The sequence below is a fragment of the Aulonocara stuartgranti genome (assembly GCF_965226115.1).
Source record: "Aulonocara stuartgranti genome assembly, chromosome: 1".
NCBI lineage: Eukaryota > Metazoa > Chordata > Actinopteri > Cichliformes > Cichlidae > Aulonocara > Aulonocara stuartgranti.
In genome coordinates, this window is record NC_138939.1 from 8515998 (window position 1) to 8538087 (window position 22090).

General features: G+C 38.8%; 1 protein-coding gene across 1 annotated transcript in view; it reads left to right on the forward strand.

The window, feature by feature from the left end:
- Positions 1-22090, forward strand: part of chst8 (carbohydrate (N-acetylgalactosamine 4-0) sulfotransferase 8) — a 180908-nt gene that overhangs the window by 147883 nt on the left and 10935 nt on the right. The gene's annotated exons all lie outside the window — the stretch shown is intronic.

A 22090-nucleotide genomic window follows, 5' to 3' on the forward strand; every position in this document is an offset into this window, starting at 1 on the left:
ACGGCTCAGTGTCTAGTCTGCATTTTTGTGAATTGTCTTGTACTTCCTGTTTTACTTTGGTAGTCCATGTCCTGCTTTGCTTCCTGTGTCTCCTTATGTCAGAGTAATCCCAGCTGTGCTTTCCTCCTGTTTTCCATTTCCCCCGTTACTTGCTGGTGTATTTAACCCCTTTGTTTTTCTTTGTTAGTTGTCACGTCATACTCTTTCCATGTTGTGAGTTGACTCTGTGCTCCCTGTTTCCTAGTGGTATCAGTTCCTGTTTTTGTTTGTTTTTCACAAGTTTATTTTTTCCAGCAATAAAGCTGCCGTTTTAAGTTACGTTTCTCTGTTCGAGTCCTGCATTTAGGTCCTTCGTCCTACCTGCTACACAGCACATTGTGCCATTTTATTCTGTGGCATCATTTACAATGGTCTATGAAGAGCAGCATTTTAAGACCATGTTTTTCAAGCACACATTGCTACTAGCTTCTAAAAAAATGTTATCACTTTTTGAATTTTTTTTTTTTTTTTACATCGTGGCTCTACAAGGTACTGCAAATGGGCTGAAGCAAGTTATTTATAAAAGGTTAAGAAAAATATTTTCATTTTCAAGTTTGGTCAGTTAAAAAATGAACAAGTGGAGCTGTCTGCGTTCAGCCCTAGCAAAACATTTTTTAACGATGTTGTTCGTTTCATATACTTTTTAATCTAGCATATAGTATATACATGTTGTAACTGACTCAAAAAAACATCTGGAAAAGCATTTAATGAAATAAAAGATACCTCAGTCTGGAAACCATAGCAAAGTACTGTTCATGTTTTCTACACTGAACATGCCCCTGATAACAGAGAATCAGCATCACCAAGCAAGTGATTTTTACGAAATAAAATTTTATGTGTCACAATCAAAAAAGACATATAAGAAAGCAATGGGCATAAAAGGACATCACATCTTTGTCTTCTGTGTTAACCAAAGTTGCAATTAAAGGTGTGGCCTGGATGCCTGGATCTTAAGAACATTCTTATCACTGTTCACAGTGATATTGGAGTTCGTAGAAAATGTATACCATTTAGTAATTGATCAGTATAGACAGCTTGTGCTGCAGTGACTAGTATCTGGCTCTTACAGTGTAAATATAAGCAGAGTGAGAATAAGTGTCTGGTACACATATCCTGCATTTAATTTAATAATACAGTTTTTAAAAAAGCTCACATGTTAATGCAACACAGGCTCTACTTCTTTATTTCATTCGTTCCATTCATTTGACACATTTAAGGTTTATTAAAACCATTTTGGTTGTTATATTAATGCATTTATACTGTTTATTAGCAAACACTTTCTCTGTGGCATTATACTTGAACTGCAGGACAGTTATAATTCAGCTATATCCCTGTGACCAAAAACTTCCTATTTTTTGGTCACTTTTTAACACATTACTAAGGAATCACTAGGTTTTTATCTTTTATACAGTATTCCGTAGTTCTTTTTTTATTATTCAGTTGTACACCAGAGAACCACCTGAAATGCAGGATGTGGCATTAGATATTCAAATGACGCAGCTCATGTTACATCAAAGTGCCATAACCTTCAAAATGATGGAAACACTCAACAGGAGGCACTTGTTCCATGCTGGCAAACAGCGCAATTACTACAGAGCACTGTGGGAGATGAAGGGTGCAACCCAACCCAAATAACACTTAAAACTTCCTGTATCCTCTCTGACTACTGGTGCAGAGTTTTATTGCAGCTCTACGATGCCCTCCATGTTAACTGAGTTAGAGAGGGAAAAATTGCAAAGGGTTCACAGGCACAAAAACAAATACAGCAAGTGTGAATTTGATGTTTACCAAGTGGAAAAGCAAGATAAGTTTATTCTGCAATTTTGCTGCATGAAAGAAAAGCAATTAAGATGATATAGAAACGAAGAAAGAATGCTGTTGCTAAGATGTTCCTTGATTACAAATATATATAAGCCCACATTCTTCGCGTACAGCAGAATTGGTCGACATGAAGGGGGAGCACAATTCTTTTAAAACACTCATTCAGTTCTGAGTGTTCTTAGCTTCTGACTAGTGTTACACTTAAATAAGAGTAGTAGGAAACATTTTTATTTATGACAAGTAATGTAACATTGTAATTTTGCAATTCAAGTAATCAGTTAACCACTATTACAGTCAGCTGTTTAATGGGTTTCAACATGTCTCTGTTCCTTTTCTTATGACAGAATAAAACTTGACTCATTGACAGAGCTGCGTGCTACTGGAGTCCTGTGTCAGGTGTTGTCAGTCATTTTTACTAGCAAGATGGCAAAGGACTGCCCTTACATTGTTTAAGTATTCATATTGTTTTGTGCCAGGGTAATAGTGGGTGGCTGTCAGCTACTGAGGAGCTCCTTTTCACAATTTTGAAGAAACACCTGCAAGCTCAGTACACCCCCACAAACAAGTGACAGGGTCCATTCAAGAGGAGAATGATGCAGTTGCTAAAGCTTTGAATATGCAATGTATCAGTTAAAGCTGTCACTCAAATTAACAAGCTTACTGCATGCTATATGGGCCTCCTCCCAGCTGGTATGGAACACCTCAGTGCACTTCTTTGCTTAGGCTGTTGCCTCATGACCAAGCACTCGATAAGCAGCAGAAGGGATGGATGGATGGATGTTATGTGGTGGAGGAAACAGTGCCAACATCATCTCTCCATGGAAAAAGTTAAAGTCAGTCCCCTCACAAGTACATGTAGACCAGAGTACTGTACAATATGTGTATGTGAAACACTCTGAAAATGCGAAATGCAAAAAGTTAATCATTTTTTGTTAATGTGAAAGTCCTATAATGAGTTACTTTTGTCATTGGGTAAAGCTGTAAGAAGTTACCTTCAAAACTAATGTTACAAAAGACCTGTTCTGACTCTGGAAAAATAAAATATAAACCAAAACCAAAACCAATAGCTAAGAGATGTTCTCTAAAGCTTCAGGGAACTGCAAAGTTCAGTAATAACCCCCTGTCAATTTGTCATTTCCAATGACACTGTCATACACAGTAATTCAACCCATTGTTAATTTAAATATATTAGTGCAGCTTATCAAAACATATGACATGAAAGGGGCTAATATTGATGACAGCTGAATAGCTCCCTGCCTTTGGTTGACCATCTCTTTAGGCACCTACAATGAAAAGCCGACTGAATTTCTCGTCCATTTTCTGTGGAAGCATTGTGAAGATTAATGACAGGTATTAAGTCTATAGCCATGTCATACTTCAGCTATTTAAGTTTCTTTGAATATAAAAATTGGCCATGGGGAATAATATTATCACATCAGCCCATAATCTCACCTGTTCATTACCGCCATCTGACAGTGATTATTGTAACACGGCTGCAATTGTTCTTCATATGGAAAGGCGTATTCCACTTTTATAAACTCTCCTTTTCTTTCTTTCTTTTATTAATGTGGCAAAATATTATTTTTGTGGATTGGTTAAGCGTGTCATTTATTCATTACCTGGCAAATCTCTGCCTGGCTGAACCTCTGGGCCATCAGGCGTGCCCAAGAGCTGGGCCTGTAATAAGGTTTTAAGTGCGTGTCATTAATAATGCTGCCCTGACGTGACACAAGGCTGATCTTTCCTGGTATGTGGGTTTGTGGGCCGCAATCATTAGGCAGGATAGCTGGCAAGGTAGTTCGCTGCTTCCACTCTCTCTCTCTCTCTCTTCAGTGAGCAATCGGCTGTATCCTTTTAACTTTCAGCTGCTGTTGCCTACAAGTCTGTCTATCACCTCCCTGACAGCTCATCATCCTGATGTCATCTGCATTGTGTTGTTCACGTACACTTGCTACGGATGGTTCTCTATTAGACTGATGCACAGGACAGATTAATGGATTAAGCAGCGTGACAAGATGTTTCCTGATGCATAGGCATGAAGCTCAATCTGATGTTCAAACCCTGCTGGGACACAACGCAGCACAGTCAATTTTGCCTCACAAATAGTGATATGCATTTTTTTTTAAAAGCCCAGCTATCTAAAACTTCTATTCAATTTTAATAATTTTACTCATGAAGTAATTGTATTGCTTGTGGTCTTTGAAGTCTGGAATATGCCCAGTTGTTCCCTGCTACCCTGCTTCCGGGTCCAAACTACTCTGCGTTTATTAAGGCTGTTGTGTTTTTAACATGTTTCAATGTTATGTATCTTGTTCTATTTAATCTGAACAAGCCCCTTGGGAAAAAGTCAGTCATCGCTGTCGGCAACTCTCGGTTTTTACTAGCACGATTCATAGGCAGCACTTCTTTTTTTATAACTTTTTTTTTTGAAAAAGGTTAGGGTTCATCTTCCAGCTTTACTGTGCTAATGTGTTTATATTATGCTAACCATAGCTGTGTAGCTAGCCACCATATAGCACATCATTGTATTCCAGCAAGCCCAACTTCAGTAACCCTACAAACATCACTACTGTTTAGTTTTCTGTCTTCATTTATGTCAGAAGTGATAGCAGAGCTGTACGTTTTATTTTTTCAGAAATCCCCCAGTCAGAACATGGTATGTCATCTGATGTCATGGGTGTTAAACTTAATTGTTACACCTGGTAGAGCAACCACACTGATCATTTTATTAAAGATGAAAGAATTTAGACAGTTTTTAACTCTCATTGGTGTCGCAGCGTTGGTTTGATTTGGGACCTGAATCAGAGTTTGGACCCGGCGATGGCTAATGACATCAGACTTAAAGACCGGATATCTCTTGAATGCAATCATTTGTATTACAATCCAATTTATTTTTTAATTAAACATGCTATGTTTGTCTTTGCTGTAATTTGATGTACAATACCAAATATGTAAAAGGTTTAGTTTATTATTAGATTTAAAGGCATAGACAGCTTCACACCTTTATTAATTTTAAGTAAATACAGGCTACTTTTAGCTATAAACTTTCACACCATCAGAATTTCTGGAGTTTGAAATATAATTCTGATAGGTTTATAGGATTGGTTAAATACGACTACAAGTTACAACCTAAAAATACGTGATGGACATCTCTAAAGGTCTCTCTAAGTAAACCTTAAATATGCTCTAGTCCAGTTCTGAGTCCAGCTCTGAGTACAAGATAATACTACATAAAAGTCAAAGTACTGTCTGCATAAAATACAGACAGGACTTTGAAAATGCAGGCAAATGTTTGCTTTGTGTGTGTGGTTAATTACTGGCTGACTCTAATTAGAGGAAATATATATGTGATGCTGAAACATTATTGTGAAAACTGTGTTTAAAAATAATAAGTGTTTTTCATAAGCATTCAAATAAATAGTAGTAAAATAAGTGTAACTGATGACAGATCAGCATGTGGTTAACAGGTACTCCATATGAATGACTGACCATAGTTCATGAATAATTACAGTGTGAGAGGCCCATGAGAGCGTCTCATCTCTACCCACTTCTCTTTGTAGTTAATTTCATTGTCATATTTGGGTCACATATTGTATTGCTGTACTCTGCTGGTATTCTGTTTCTGTGCCTTGTGCTTCTTTCTCTTTTGTTTCTCCATTTCTCTCATTTCTTTTTATCTCTGTTTCTGTCAGACTGCCCCTTGGTGTGATATTTTTCACTACCACACTCACGCGCCTCTCTACATCTTTCTGTCTCCCAAACTCTTGATTTTCTTCCTTTTTTTGTTTACACCCCACATCCCCTGTACAGCCCACCAGGGCTTCTGTCCTGGCTGTTGACATTGCATAAACTGAAGAACTGGTACATATGTTATAAGTCCATTGTCAGCTACTGAGCAAGTGCCGAGTTCAAAGTGAGCCCCATTCAATAACACAGATCTCCCATAGAGCCAACGTTCTTGCAACGCACCGCCGGCCAAACTCCCGCTCGGCCGGAGCCCTCATCAGTCGAACCTGTTTTTCATGCAACATCAGAGCTGTCAGTCGATCTGCCTACTGAGAGTATAGAAACCAGTCAAGTTCTGCAGCACAGTCTCACAGCGCAGTACACTACAAAACAAGACAAAAAGATTCTGCCATAAAAGCAGGAAGCCGCAGTAGGGGAAGGCATATCTACTTTCACTTTTTCATTGTACACATTCCACAGAAGCTGTGAGTGCAATGATAAAATAAGCTTAAAGTTTTAGGTCAGAAGCCTCAAACAGCGAGTACCACGATAACATGTTGAGGAAGCTACATAGTTTTAACCTAACAAGACTGGGTGTGGAGTTAAAGTATTAAAGTGTCCATTTTCTGCAACACACAGCAACACAAAGTGAAGCTTATCTGTCTATTAGACCTATCTTTCTCTGCTTTTCTAAAAATGAAATAAAGGCAAACTTAATTCTCAAAACATTTCCACCATTATATGTGATCCAGTCTCTAAAGTTATGATGCGTTGTGAAACTTGTTTGGTGTTGTCTCACATTTCTCTGCTTTCTTTATTAACTCCATCTAACCTTTGCATGCCTGAATTTTATTACTAATCCTTTAAAATATTTCTCTGACTTTCAGGCAGTTTCTCTCGATTTGCACTGTTGCTTTAAATGTACAGATGGACAAGTGATTGCAATTGCAGAAAAGTGAGTTTTGTCCTTGCGTGATTAAATTGTAAAACAGAAGCTCTTATTTTTCTCTCTTTCATTTCAAAGGACAATCTGTGACAAATGACATGGCAAAGCTGCACTGAATCATTTTATGGGACAAAGAGTACCACATTTTATAATAGCATGCACCGCTTTCAATAAATCAGCCTCCCACTCAGACACCAGAATTTTTGGATGGTTGCCTTCATTCCTCAGAGCTCTGTACATTAAGAAACTAAGGATACATTGTTGACTATTGGAGAGAAAGCACTTTGTTTGGTTTTCATTCTACACAATTACAATGTAGCAGTGGCACTGAATGCTGGCTGTCTGCAGTTGCTCTGAAATTTCTTTAGGAACTAGAACATTACTTGCCTTGCATCTTAAAGTAAATATTTAAATCAGTTTTCATTCCTGTGGGTGCTCATAACACACAAGTGTGGGTGTTTGTTTTTTACTGAGAATATACTGAATGTTACAACCTTTTCTTAATAGGTACCAAGGGAAATAACAATGGAACAGCAAAACCCTTTCCCAAAATCCCTATTTGCATTTTTTTTTCAGTGTAGCAATAAAATACCGTTCATTTACAGTCCAGTAATTATCAGTAAACATAAGCTAAATAATGTCAAAGGCAATAGTGGGTCTCCAAGGCCAAATGTAGCTAATACAAAAAATAAAGGTTTAACTAAACAAGCAGGTTATCAGCAAAAACACAATTCTACCCGATGCCAAAGAAAACGCAGCAGCAGCACCCACTCAGCATGCAGTTCAGTGGCCAAATGGCAGGGACTCTCAAGCTGGATGTGTGCTCCACTGACAACCAGATGGTGTTCAGGTGTAGGTGATGAGGCATCTGGAGGTGTTACAGAATAAACCTGAAACACATTGGAGACAGACAGCTCTGTTTCAAAAAAGACAGAAGTCAGTGGACATAACAGAAACAAAACAAAACAAGAGAAACAGTGTATTTAAAAAATCTGAATTATGGGAAATGCACATCTGTGAGTGTCATTTTCAGGAAAAATAGAAAATAAATAAACAATTCCTTCATTTATAATCTCTCAGCAAGTAGTTTAATAGGTTGATGATTTATCCTTTGAAGATACATTATGTAGGAAAATAAAATTTGAAGAAACTTTTGGAAGTTAGAGTGAGATTTGTGAATAACACAATTTTCTTAATTTTCCTAGTTTATAAAGACTAAATGAATATATGGAGCTCATTTTTTGTCACTCTTAATATGGTTGGAAGCACATATGCACTAGAGATTTGGAAAAACATGACACACATGATGTGAGGTGCTGATTAATAATAAAACGTAAGACAACTGGCAAGAGTTTTAAGTGCATGTCTATGTATCCATGTGTGTGTGTGTGTGTGTGTGTGTGTGTGTGTGTGTGTGTGTGTGTGTGTGTGTGTGTGTGTGTGTGTGTACAAAGCATTTCACCACTTCAGTAACTGTACTTAATGTAAAGTAATTAGCGGCATTATTTGTTGGATTGAGTTTCCTTCTTTTATTCAGCCCAGTTTGAAATATGCCAAAACTGTTGGTTCAGTGTATAGGTATCATAGTTTCCAATGATGGTGTGTAATTGTTCACTCCTCACAGTCAGGGTGCAGGAATTTAATATACCCTCCACTTTATTTCTGACTGTAATCAGCCAGTAGCTATTAGATGAGAGATTTGGAGTTATCAAAATAAATGTACTTACTCATATAGCTCTACTTTTCATCACACCATCACTGGTGTTGCGTTGAGGTTGTGTGTTACAGATGGCAAAAGCTGACTTTCCGCTTAGCTGGATACAGAAGGCCTGAAAGAATTCACTACTGACATGAAACTCCCTCACTCCATTTCAGTTATGCTCTCTTTCTCTGCTAGTTTCTTTCTTCACTTTCTTTCCCTTTTGTCTCTCACCCTTTGACTCCATCACTCTGTCTCTGTCCCTTTCTCTATTACATCTCAGCCTCACTCCATCGCTCTCTTTTCCTTGATCCTCTGTTACCTGTCAAGACTTTTTTTTTTTTGCTTTTTTCTATCATATCTGTCTCAGTTCTCTATGTGTGTGCCTTCATGTATGTGTGTGTTTGCGTGTGTCGGTTTTTGTCCTCCATTACTTTTCTTTCTTCCTGACTTTCTCTCATCAGATTTTACTCTTTTTCTCTCTCTCTCTGACAAGATATAGGTTTGCCCTCCCACCTTGACTTACACGTGCACACACACGCACTGATGCACACATCCCCTTCTCTCTTTCTGTCCGTCTTATCTGGATCTCTACCTGCCTGCCAGCTCTGGCCCGTTGCCTGCCCTCCTTAGGGAACACAGCAGAGAGGAGAGGAGGAACGCCTAAGGCCCAGCCTCCTTAGCCTTTTTATCTCTCTCACACACACACACAAACACAAATGAACACACACACCCTTACATCACATAGTCACAACACAAACTGAAGTTTCACATGAGTACATGAAATTGCAACTTGACAGAATTGCAATTCTCATGAGTGCATTTCTCGATGAATCAGTTTTTTTCCTGTACAGCAAGATGAAACGAAATTGCATTTTTTTTTCTGCTACTGAACTTTTTGATTGTACAGCACCTGAACAATTTAAGCAATCTGGCCTTGCAGAAATTTGCCTCCGTGTATATTACATACAATGATACAGCGTGCCTCAGCACTCCCAGCAATAGTGGCACTGGACATTTAAATAACTTGCAAACATGTTTTAAAAAGTGGCTTACAGAGGGTCGCAAACAGGGCAACATAAAAGTTGGATATACTCTACCTACATGTTATGAAATTTAAGAACCATCTGCAATTTAATAAAGGTTGTTGTGATAGAGCTTGCACAGATTTCCACCTTGCCAATTAGGGTAGATTATACATACACTTAGTTATATAGAAATGGATGCAGGAACTGTACCAAACTTCCTAAGGTAGACAGGTGACACGATGTCCATCATACAGATAGAAAAACTTTGATTGCTAAGGACAAATTCTATGGGACCTAGAAATTATCTTCCATTCTAAGAACATAACTTAAAATGGACAAAAAATTTATTAAGTTATAACAACACAAAATCTTGTTTTGTGTTGTAATAACTTAATAGTTGTTTTGTTATATTTGTTTTCAATTTTTTGCTTTGTTTTCTTTAGTTTTTAATTTGGTTGATTGTTTTTTTTTCTCTGACTCCTACCCATCCAATTTAGACAAAGCTAAGGTGGGATAGCTGCACCTCTTGTCAGAGCACTTAGTCAGGATCTACTTAACAACACTTTCCTTCATGTAAAGGCAGAAATGCTAAATATAGAAGTTATGCATGGCATTGTAAAAAAAAAATAAACACACACACATGCAGGGTATCTATCTTTTCCATCTCACTGAATAGCCTTAATGAAGGCTTTGATACCGCTTATCAAAGTCTCGGTGTTACAACAATCGTAGCAGAAAACCTGCCCACTACCAGCAGTCTCGAGGGCAAACTCTAACCTCAGGTGTGTACACAGAGTGAACAAGCACAAACGACTACACACCATACTCTATATGTGCACCTGATCATAACGTATACACACGCACACACAAACATTAATTCACCTTCTTGTGCATGCCAGCGGTAGCAGTGGGCGGTCCCTGGCGAGACAGAAACACACTAATGGATAATGACAGGGTTTGACAGCAGGAGAGTGAGCTGAGTCATTCTGGGCACACAGGCAATGAATAAAAGAATGGGACTGCTGTCTGAATATCCCTCACTGACTGGATTTCCTTTGATACCGTACTATTCCTGCCAGTCTCCCTTGGTAATCCTGCTCATTACACTGCTGTCCCACAGTTCCAAGACTGGCAGCAGCGGCCAGTATGACAAGAGGGACAAAAAGTTGTCTTCACTGGAAAGCCAGCACCATCCTATAGGCTGTAACCTGTAGTCGTAAAGTTTTGTCTTCCTCTTGATGATAAGTTACGCAATGAGCTTTTAATGTAGACTTTTCTTACAGGAAGTGGAACACAAAGTAGGCTCAGAAAAATTAATATGTCTCTTCAACTTGCCAGCATCTATTGTCTAAAATGTACGAAAGCACCATTGTTGCTGAAATTTATGTGACACATCACTCGGAAAAATATCACTCCATGAAAGCTGCCAGTCATATCATCCAACCGTCTCTCAATGCATCTGTCCCACTGAGTTGAGTCCAATTAAAACCATCACCAATTCCCAACTCTGGCCAGAATTGGCTTGTTGTTCACAAGACCCACTGTTTGGCCAGAATCGTCATTTGCTGTTGCTCCAGTCTGTTCTCTCAGAGCATCAGACACAAACAGCTCTGACAAAAGGCCAGTTGTCTAGTTTGTCTGATTAACCCACTACTTCTAGACAACTTGTGAAATCTATTCCAGAAATCTCTGACTTTCCGTTTTTCCTCTGACGTTAAATGTTGAGCTCTTTTCGTCAGTGTCACATTGACACGCAAATGCTATTCCAATTATTCTGCACCCTCTCTGCTCGCTGTCAAATTACCAGCACTGGGAGCGGAGCACGGCTCTCACTGCACCTCTCTGGCATTTTCCCTGACAGGGAGAAGAAAGGAGTCTGAGATAGCAGAACGAGGGAGGGCTTGGGGCTCAATGAGTATTTTAAATGCTGAAACCAGGTAATCAGGCAGACTCAGTCTGAGACCAGGAGTGTACTGTTGGATCGAAGATGTTTTGCTATGGTTTTCAGCAGATTGTCAGAGCAACACTGTATATTTGAATACCTGGCCTGGTGCTTTGCATGGAAAGCAAAAGAAAGAAATAAAATATAAAATGCTTGCAAACTGAATTCATACTCCATAGTGGTTTACTCGGCAATGTTTTACAGTCAGCTGCTAGGTGTCAGATTCATGACAGGAAGATTTTTTGTATTGCTTCTGCTTATTGGTGCAGTAGGCAGTACAGAGCAAAGAGCAGAGGCTTAGACAGATGATGTGAACATAATGCTAGTTTGGATCCCTGCACTGGAGAACACAAACCTAAGTGTGGCATGCAAAACATCCTGAAGCAGTGTATCAGTCATTTCAGTGTTTTGGTGTTAAAAAACAAAAAAAGAAAAAGAAATTGCATAAGCAATGACAGATTAGCTCCACATTTTCAGCAATTTTTGGTCTTATCTAGTCTTAGCAGTGGGTTGGTAGTCGGCAGTATGTAGGCTGCGTTTCTTAAATGACATCTCAGCTCCGGGGACCTTGGGGCAACATCCACCTGACGTGTGTAAGAGTTATTTCAGGCATAAAGGAGTGTCAGTCAGTCAATGTGACAGCCCTTTGCAGCATTCACATACACACATATACACCTCTCATTAGCACAGAGCTGTGAGGGGCTGAGTAAGTGCTGCTCTGCTCAGATGTTCACACACACCTCACTGCCTGTCAGAGCCCAACCACACACAGCACTGTGAGACTACAGGTCTCTGTGGAATAAATGCATTTACGAAGGGAACTTTTATTTTCATTATCTGTGCAGGACTGAACAAAGTGAGAAATCTGCTGCTGTAACAGTTGTAGCTCTAGCTATACAAAAGTTGTAGGTCTGTAGTTCTGTTTATTGTTTGGTGCTATTTTCCTTTTTTACCGGTTATCACGAATGTAGCTGGAGTGCAGCACAAATGGCATAGAGAGGCGAAAGAGGAAATTATAGGTTGGAGTCTGGAAGCTAGAGGTGATGCACTAAAGAGGAAGGGAGGGGAGTCAATGGACGATAGGAGATAAAACACTTAGGGGAGGGCAGAATAAAGGATCAGCATCTGCAGGGGAAAGAATACTAATGGAAGGGATGCAGTGGAAAACTGAAGCCAATAACAGGAAAACAAGAAAGCGCTTGAAGCTAATCAGGAGATCCTGTGAAGGCCTGGAATGTTCTTATTTGTGGAGTGACTGAAGCCCAAAGGTGAGCTGGTAGACTCACCTTTAAGAATGGATGGCTTAAGAATGACTGATGGAGAAATAAGGTTTCCTGGAGGCATAAACCCAGGTGACGCTCCTGCTATTCCCACCTCATAATGCATGTTTTTTTATGACAGCTAATCAATCTGAGCTGTTTACACTTTAGTGTCCAGACTCTTAAGCTGCCTTCCCAACTCCAATTACATGTTTCTCTGAAGTAGTGGGGAGAGATAAAGGTCATTGTTAGCAGCACGATATGTAATTCAAAAGAAATGGTCTTACAACTCTGTGATTTCATTTAAATTACTGCATGCTGACCAGCCTTACAAGGTTGTGATGTAATCTTTAGCCCGTGGGTTGTCTTGGACAAAACAATCGCAACTACAAGATCACTAAAAAGTGAAGTCCCAACAGTTCACTGCTGAACTATGCTAAAAATGTTAGCAGCTAAAATTTGCCCCTGATCATAATTTTCTGAGATTGTAACTATTTCCAAATAGTTACAATTATGTGTCATAGTGAAACTAATCTAGTTCAATAGAGCTAAAGTTATTTTAGAAAAGAAATAATATTGGCCAGAGTGGCTGTGTAATTTTTTAAATCTGTGGATTTTCTCTGCATGAATCCTTTGTCTGACTACAGCATACAAATCAAACACTGCATTACAATATTATCCTCTAATTTTTAGTTTTAGTTGCATTTAATGCATTTGTTGTTATTACAATTTTTTTTGAAGTTTTAATGTATTTTAGTGTAATAAGGCATAAATTATCAGGGCAAGATCTTAGTGGGATTATAATGATTGCACTTGGTTCAGGATTTATTGTTTTATCCTTTTTCATGATGGTATGATGTATGGACATAAACTGTAGGCGCAGGGCAAATACCAAAGTTGCTGATCTACCAATATGTTGAGGCAGCCTCCAAAATATTCACTTAGTATTCAGCCAAGGTCCCTGTGCTTTACTCACATGTCTGGACTCATCAGTCCCAGCTGTAATCAGTAGTGCTCTGACAGCAAAACAAGGGGTGTGTAAGAGAACGTGAAGCTAACTCAAATGAGAGGCCAGCGTAAACAGTGACAGGGCCAATTCCAGTTCCCAATCTCACTGCAAATAGAGGTGAACAGGGGAGCACAGAGACTTAACGAAGACATAGCAGCATCTGATCACAGCACCTCAGCATGCCACTAGTGTACCAACAGGTCGTGATAAAAGGATTACGCTTTGACTTTAATCTAGAAGAAATGAAAAATATGGGTGGAAAAACTTAAAAGGGGTCATCAAGCGTGTGATCTAATCCCTCTAAGAGCTAGTGCACAAAGCTGTAAATGAGTTTGTAAAAATAAAAAATATGCCACTAAGGGTACGCAATTATGGTCTGAGTACTTTGTATTTGTTTGAAGCAAGCAGTCGAAGCCATCATCTCTTTTTTATTAAGAGCCATCAGGAAGGAAAAAAATATGGTGGATCATGAAAACTGAGGGCAACACAGTTTGTCTGTCTGTATATCCAGTTCCAATTTTAGCTAATAGTTTCCTATTCAGGTAAAGTTTCCTCTCAGGGAAAGCAAGCCTCTGTTTCAGCACCAGGAGCTGTCCATGGTCCAACAGTGTACGGAAACAATATCTTCTCCCATGTTTAAGTGATGTGCCCAAACTAGCTGAATATGCAAGTTCTAAAATGTTTTGGAGATCTTGTTTGCTGTGTATTTATTTATTTGAATGTAACGTGAAGTGGGGATAAGGGAAATAAAGCTTTTGCTGATGCAGGTCCTTCTGTATGTGATTGTCCTTTATAAGCAGGAGGCAGAGTAGAAGAGTGAAGTGAAAATTGTGCATGCTTTCCACAAAGGGCAGAAGATGTTATATCCCAACAAATATGAGTGGGAAGAGCAAGTCTTGGTCAATTGTGTGTCAAATTTTAGGAATTTGTTTCTGCTTGTGATTCTAACCTCAGCAAATAAGCAAATACATTTACTTTACACAATGTCTGACTTTATGCTATACAGGATTTAGGGCTGTACTTTGTTTACAGATGATTTAATCCCAATATTGGCAGGGTTTGTTGATGTTAATGAGGTTATTTCAGATTGCTGTAAATGAGGTCATTTTTAAGGTGAATTTGTGATGTGAATGATAGAACACGAGTTTGTAGAAGAGGAGCTGATCAGCATTTCCTTTGTTTCCATGACTATGAGGTACGGGAAGGAAAGAAAACCCATAATTGATTTCCTGATAGGCCACAACAGAGTTAATGAGGACTCCCTGTGTCATCTGCATATTCTAAATATTTGTAACAGAAGGTGCGCCGTTGGAGTCATCTCCACACATGGTAGAATTTTAGTTTAGAATTTGGCTTTTACAGTTGACTTAAATTTGCAAGAAGAACTTCATGCTGTATTAAATAAGTTGTGGGGGAAAAATAATGAAGCCTTAAAATCATTTTAAGGTTCTAATGAATGTAAAACTAAGTAACTCATATGAGGTCTCATATGGGAAAGAGGGTATTTTCTTCTAAAAAAAAAAAAAAAAGTTTTACATTGCCGTGGACTGAGAGGGTGCCAACCAAGAAAAACAAACCCTGCTCCAAAGTCGAGACCCTCAAGCTTAGCTGGAATTTGCAGCTGTCCACATGGACAAGCCAAATGCCTTCTGGAGGAAAATCTTATGGTCAGACTCAACAGCTAGCTGACACATTACAATGACTCAAACACATCAAAGCTGGTTTTGGAGTTCTGGAATGGCCTTTCCAAGCGCCAAACCTTAACACTATTGAAAATTGTGGGCTATGCTTAAAAGTCAGGTCAGTGCCCGTAAACCATTTAATTTAAATGACCTCTACAGGGAAAGATAATGACCCAAAGCAAACAGCAAAAGCAACCCAAGAGTTTTTCAACACAGCAAAATAGAATATTCTTCAATGGCCAGTTATTGAAGACAAAACTTGTGTTTTGGCAGAGAACAAGCAGCAACTGAAGGTCACAGCTCTAAAGACCCGGCAGAGCATCCCAGGTGAGAAAATTCATCATTTGGACATGTACTTTGGTTCTAGACTTTAAGCAGTCATTGACTGCAAATGATTTTCTACCAAGTATGGTAAAAAATCCTTACATTTATAAATACTTCTGAGCCTCTGAAATTGAGGAATTATGTATTGCAATGTCTGTAATTTCCAAACAGTTAATGCAATTTTTTAAACTAATTGAATGAAAGCTAAAAGTCTACACTTCAATCATATTCTTCCTTTTTTAGTTAAAATCTACTCTGGTCGTTTGCAGAGGAAAAACTGCACATTTTCTCATTGTCCAAATATCTTATATAGAGGATATGGTGAAGTCCTGTATTAAGGTTGTCTTGTAACAATCATCACAGGAATCCTTTTTTTTATCTAACCATTCCTGTTTACTTTCAGTACGGCACAAAGAAGGACTTCATGGAAATTTTAGAGAAATTTCAGGATTCTAAAAAAAAGCTTGACAACATCTCTCCTTACTATGTTTGTATCCCATAGGCATCCTATTGCCATTGGCAAGGGAGTTCATAAAGAGAGTACTGCAGTGTGTGCACTGTGCCTATAGTTCAAGAGCTCTGCAGCATCTAAATAAGATATGTGCCAATTAAAGCCGCTTTGCAGCTTGTCTCGGCCCAGATAATTCACTTAACCCTGAGCGTGCAGCTGACAGGTAGCATTTGTTTACACATCCCTCCTCATGCAAGCTGCCAGGCCCTTTTCTCTACACGGTATTAAAACAAGCCACCTCCCACCACACCCCCACACACAGCTCACTGGCTCTCTGTTTCCATGGAAATCTGCCCTAGGAAGCTTTTGTATCTTCTAACCTTGAAAGCACCCTAAGTACGATCGACTCTCAGAATATAATGTTGTCAAAAAGAATTGTCATGACGGTAATCAGTGCTATATTTGATATCCCCGTTCAGCAGCTTCCCATCTTCCTAGTTCATTATTTCCCCTCCTGCTGTGTTCTGTGCCTGAGTTAACAGCATGAGAAAAGAATCTGAAGATTGTACAGAAAAAGAAGCTGGAGACTGAAGCATATCATATTTATATATATTACCACTGCCCCACAGAGACAGCTTCTCTTTATCATTAAATTCAGTATGATATTATTTGGGATCTGTATGAGCAGATTTACTCCTAAAGTGCTAAACAGTGTATCAGTTTAGAGTAAAAAGGCTCCTCCGTTGACACCTCAAAATAATTTTAATAGCATAAAGTAAATTACAGCCTTTAGTTCCAGCTTTCAAATAATCAATAAAAATCGAACTGGAATTTAGAATCAAAAAATATACTCTTAATACAACTTGCTACTTCCCAGAGTGGCATTTTTAACCCAGTCATAAACTCATGCTGGGGCAATATGATCAATGCAAAAGTACACAAGCTGTGCAGGCGCACTGTCTCAGAGCAGAAAGTGCCATTAAAATAGCACAAAGATGTCAGCGTAGCACCGCAACCTCACATCATAGTGGAGCTTGGGTTTCATCTCACTGAATGTGGATTGAGACTTTGTATGCTGAGTCTGTATTCTGCCACTGACAGTTAAGAGCTAAACCATGTGTTATTTATGGTACATGAATGGCACAATGATTTAACATGACTTGGAGGGAGTGCCATCATTTTCATTCGAATTTCAGTTGAGAGAGCACATTCCTGATGATATAAAAGGCCTCACAGAAGCTGACCTTGATTTTGGTCAGTTGTGGAAGGGAAGCCTTCATGTGGCATGTTAAACAACATGTAATTGATGAATGCCACTAACTCTGTAAACCCTTGTATGAGCCCTTTGAAGAGCAGTTAAAATGGCCAAGGAAGTCAGAAGATCATGGCATTATTATCAGCATCACGGTAATATCAACAAGTGTCAATCAAGCAACTTTAACAAATCACAGCTTTCGATAACCTTTTGAAGAGAAGGACTTCCAGCAAAGTTGAGAAAAGTCAAAGCAAAAATTACAGACCCTGAATCTTGTAATTATCCTACACTGGAAACAAAGTACAAACAATAAAGGCTAAAATAGGACAATTAGGACACAAAGAAAATAAGTGAAGTGCCAAATAATGTAATACAAAAGAAGATACGACCCTGCAAAACTGCAGCAAAAAAAACAAACAATAGGAAGCAACTTGACAGATATTTTCATCCAAAAGAATGGCATCTTCTGTTTTTATCTGTTGAGACATTCTTTTAGACCACTACACATATATTATGTGCCATTATTGGTGGACCAGTAGAACAGTGGCACTGTCTCCAATAAATCTGTTTCACAAAGGCTTTCCTTATTATGTTAAACACGATTGTGTTGTGTTCATGATTGTGTTGTTTTTCGGGGGTCCTTGGGGGAGGTAAAGTCTATGTATACCCTCCTGTGGGCCCACCACCCAAAGGAGGAGCTTTGTCGATCATTCAGCAGTTGAAGGCGGGTCCCCTCACTATTTGACCTTCAGCTGCCTATAGTGGCTTCAGGGACACGGCGCGTCATCTCTGTTGGCTTGTATAAGATTTAGAGCTGTTAGCTGAGGAGAGAAAGGTCTGTGTGTTTCTGCTTAGACAGCTGCCTCTGTGACCTGGACCCAGAACTGGGCATTATGGGAAAAAATCTTATCATGATCATTTTTCACTTCAGTCAATATTTCTCTATATAACGATATAAATCAAATCATCAGTCCTGTCAGTCTTAAAGATTCCTTTTTGTTTTGTTTTGGGATTTTTTTTATAAAAACAAACTGTTTAAAGTTGTTGGAAATAGAGAATTTATCCTCATTGTTTTTAGTCCTACTGCTTTCATGTGGAGTCTTTTTAGTTTAGCAGTTAAGACACAGACCATGACGTACAATATGTGAGTCTATGTTGTTTTTATAGTGTCCCACTTTATTTGGCACTGTAAAACATTTTTAACCTCTGTCCCTTGACCTACATGTTGAGACAATGTTCCACATTTTGACTGGCTTTATATTTCAAAGGTTAAAATTGGAGGAAAGGGAGTTTAAAATGCTATTACCATGCTACCCACGCAATGCTCAATCGGGTAAACTGAAGTCACCAGCTCGTCAGATTTTCACAGTAATGAAAACTTCAAACACATATAAAGAAAAAATAAAAACAGCTACAATAAAAGCCTAGGAGACTGGCTATCAATTGTTGAGTCCAACAGAAGAAGATGCTCTGGCACTTCCTTTGTTTTATTTGTTTTATGAGGTGAAATGACATGTTTTTTGTTGGTTTTATTTGTATTTATTTATGTATTTTTATTTATTTTTAAGTCAAACATGTCAAAGCTTCAGACCAGTTGTCAACATTAGTAGTGTGCTTCCCACACACACATACCCTTTGCTTCTTGTTTATTTTTCTGGGATCTTTATATCACTGGTGTGTCATTGTCCACCACATTTCCTTGATTTCTATATAAAGGCATGATAATATAGTTTCAAATCAGTTTTTCAGATAGGCTGTGTAATCATGTCCTCCTGTAGGACTCATACTGAAGAGTTTTTAGATGTTGTCATTAAAAGAGAATGTGGTTTGTATCACTAAACTAGAGGAAATCATTTGTCTAGTGTGTGTGTGTGTGTGTGTGTGTGTGTGTGTGTGTTTTCTTCATTTACAGTATGTTGTCAATGGTTGGATTAGAAATCTGTTACTGATTCATTTTTCGCCAAACCTGTGCTTTGTGTGGCTTCCTCTCACAAGCTAATCTTCAGAAGACAAGGCACACAAATTCTAGATGGTCTGTGTTTGGTCTTTAGAGAGTCTCTGCAAGCACATCTTTAATCTCGCTTCACTGATTGCTCACCCATCACCTCCTCCTCCCCCCAAGCAGCTGCTCTCTCTGGCCCAGTCCTGGAGGATTTTAAAACATCGTTTTATCTCTTACCACAACAAGTTAAAACATCAATGGACCAGAGCTCAAAGCCTAATACCACCATTCTCAAGCGTCTTTCCAGCATACCAGAGCCTTGTATTCCCACACAGAGTCAAGTGGAGGAGGAGCGTGTGTGCAGAGTGCAGGTGTGGGTGGTTTGTTGGGAGAGAGAGAGGAGTAGCGTGTGTGCAGAGTGCAGGTGTGGGTGGTTTGTTGGGAGAGAGAGAGGAGTGCAGCTGGTTGGGGTCACAGTGCCTTAGTGTGCTGAATGACTAATGAAAGGTTTATAGTGGCGCAGCATCACTAGTCTGAATTGTAGGCTGGAGAAGGACACGCCTTGTCTGGCTTTTAGAACCCTCCTGGCCCTTCACTAGTTAAAAACAGGCATTTAACAAGTTCTTCCAGAACATAGGGCCACAGTCCTTCACTTAACAAGCTCATTATTTCGCATTGTTTTTGTCCTTTGCTCCTCCTCGATGGCAGTGACAGGGAAAAAGATAATCTTTGATGTATGTCTCTGTTAGAGAGTTGCGTAAGGATATGTGAGAGGGAAGGATGATAATGGATCTGCTAATGATGTGGCCTTTGCTTATGCAGTAATGCTGGGTTGTCTGCATGAATATTCATGGATATGTCTGTGAAAAAGTGGTGGCAGCTCAAGGTTATTTTAGAGGGCAACAGAGGACAAGACTCAAAAGGAGATTGTGCTATTTAATAGTTCTCTATCATCAAAAAAATTTACAGTCAGATACCTCCTTTGTCCCACACGCCATCAAACTGTTTAACTCCTCTCTGGAGGGGAGAGGGAGGGGAAACAGGAGGACAAAGGAGGGGGGAACAACTAAGCTGTAGTGCCTCTTCACCTCACTGTACAATACCTTGTGCAATACTTTTTGTAAATAGTCAACAGTGCAATAGACTCAATACTTGAAATGTGCAATTCACTTGTATTTTTATTTTTTATTCCTATTTATTCTATTTATCCCCTTTGTATATTTTATTTATATTTGTCTCTGTATTTATATATGTGTGTGTGTGTGTGTGTGTGTATATATATATATATATATATATATAACAATTCTGTAACTGTAACTTCGGTCGTTGCTGTGCTTTTTGGAAGTCGAATTTCCCAGAGGAACCCACCCGAGGGATTAATAAAGTTCTATCTTATCTTATCTGAAAATCAAAGCAAAGCTTAACACATGACTTCTTTTGATCTCTGCTATAAATGCCATATCTTGCATGTAGACTTGCTTACTGGAAACCTTTAGAGCTTCAAAAGGAGAACTACCAGAAAGTGACATTTAATATCTAGGTGTAAAAACAACCTTAACTTTATTGGTTGACTAGGGAGGCGGCATGTGGTACCTACATGTGGTACTGCTGTAGCAAGTCCCTTTTGTGAATGACGCAGTGTACATTAACAAATCTGGATACAGTTTTGACCTCTGGCTTCATCAGATTATTAATATAACTTCTGGGAGATAAAAAAGGATAGACATTAACTGTAGCTTTTATATCTATATGTGAATCTGAAAGGGTAAATGTATCACAATTATCAATCATTACTGTTTCACTGCACAGGAGTTGAAATCAATAGCTTAGTTATACTGAGTAGAATTTACTGAGTGTGAAATTACAATCAAACAGCACAACCAAATACATACTACAAAGATAAATGATGTTTACAAAGCCTCCTGAAATCCTGTTTACAATGTCATATTACTTTTTTCTGTTATACGCTGTCATGGAAAAATGTTTTTCCTCTTGAAATGTAATTTTGACTCCCAACTTGAGAGAATTGCCTTTTCAGCGCTGAAATTCAAACCCTCTTTGCAACAGCATTTTAATCAAATCAAGCCATGTCAGAGTCATTTTCAAATCAATTTTAACAACTCACAAGTGCTGAACATGACAACAAATTATCCTTCATGCTCATTTCAAGGCATTAGGCTTAAATGCCTTGTTTCACTTCTTTTTTCCTGTTTCTCCAGCCTTTGCATTTGCATAACAAATTATATAAATAAAGGAGCAATATTAAAAATGTTATTAGTGTCACAATTATGTATCATAAGGATTTCCCATATCTTATCTTATCGCCTCACAGTTCTGTTAATGATTCACTAAAATGTTTAACATTTTCTCTCAGACTGAGTGTGCAGGACGAAGCAGGAAGGTGATATAGTCATCGTATCACAAGCTTGGACAAATATGTATCAACAGCCAGACAAAACACCTCCTAGAAGAAACCAATTAAACCTTTGGAGATTTCAATTACTCCCTTGATGGGGTTTTCAAGATCGATAACCACGCATGTGTCTTGACAAGATGCTTGGTGCTACCAGGGGCTCACTTTAGAACAACAGACTCTCACAGACCGTTACTATTTTTGTGCTAGGATGTGTCTGCCTGACAATAATATTTGCGTGTGTTATGATAAATATTTATATGTTCGCGTTTCAATATAAAGTGAAATTCAAGATGCCCATCCTGCTCTTTTTAGTGTTAAGCGATCAAATGTTTTGGCAGCACCCAAACACGATCAGGAAATGTCACATGCCGCTTCCCTAGTCTGCCGCTCTTCTTTTTCCTCCTTAGCCTTTTCCTCCAGTGTCTCATTCAGAAGAATGAAGACAAAGATTCAACACACAGAGCCAGACAGCAACAGAGAGCTCTCTAGCGCATACTAATCTAAAACAACACTGCATCTAGGCAACATGTTTTATTCTATCCCCACTGAGG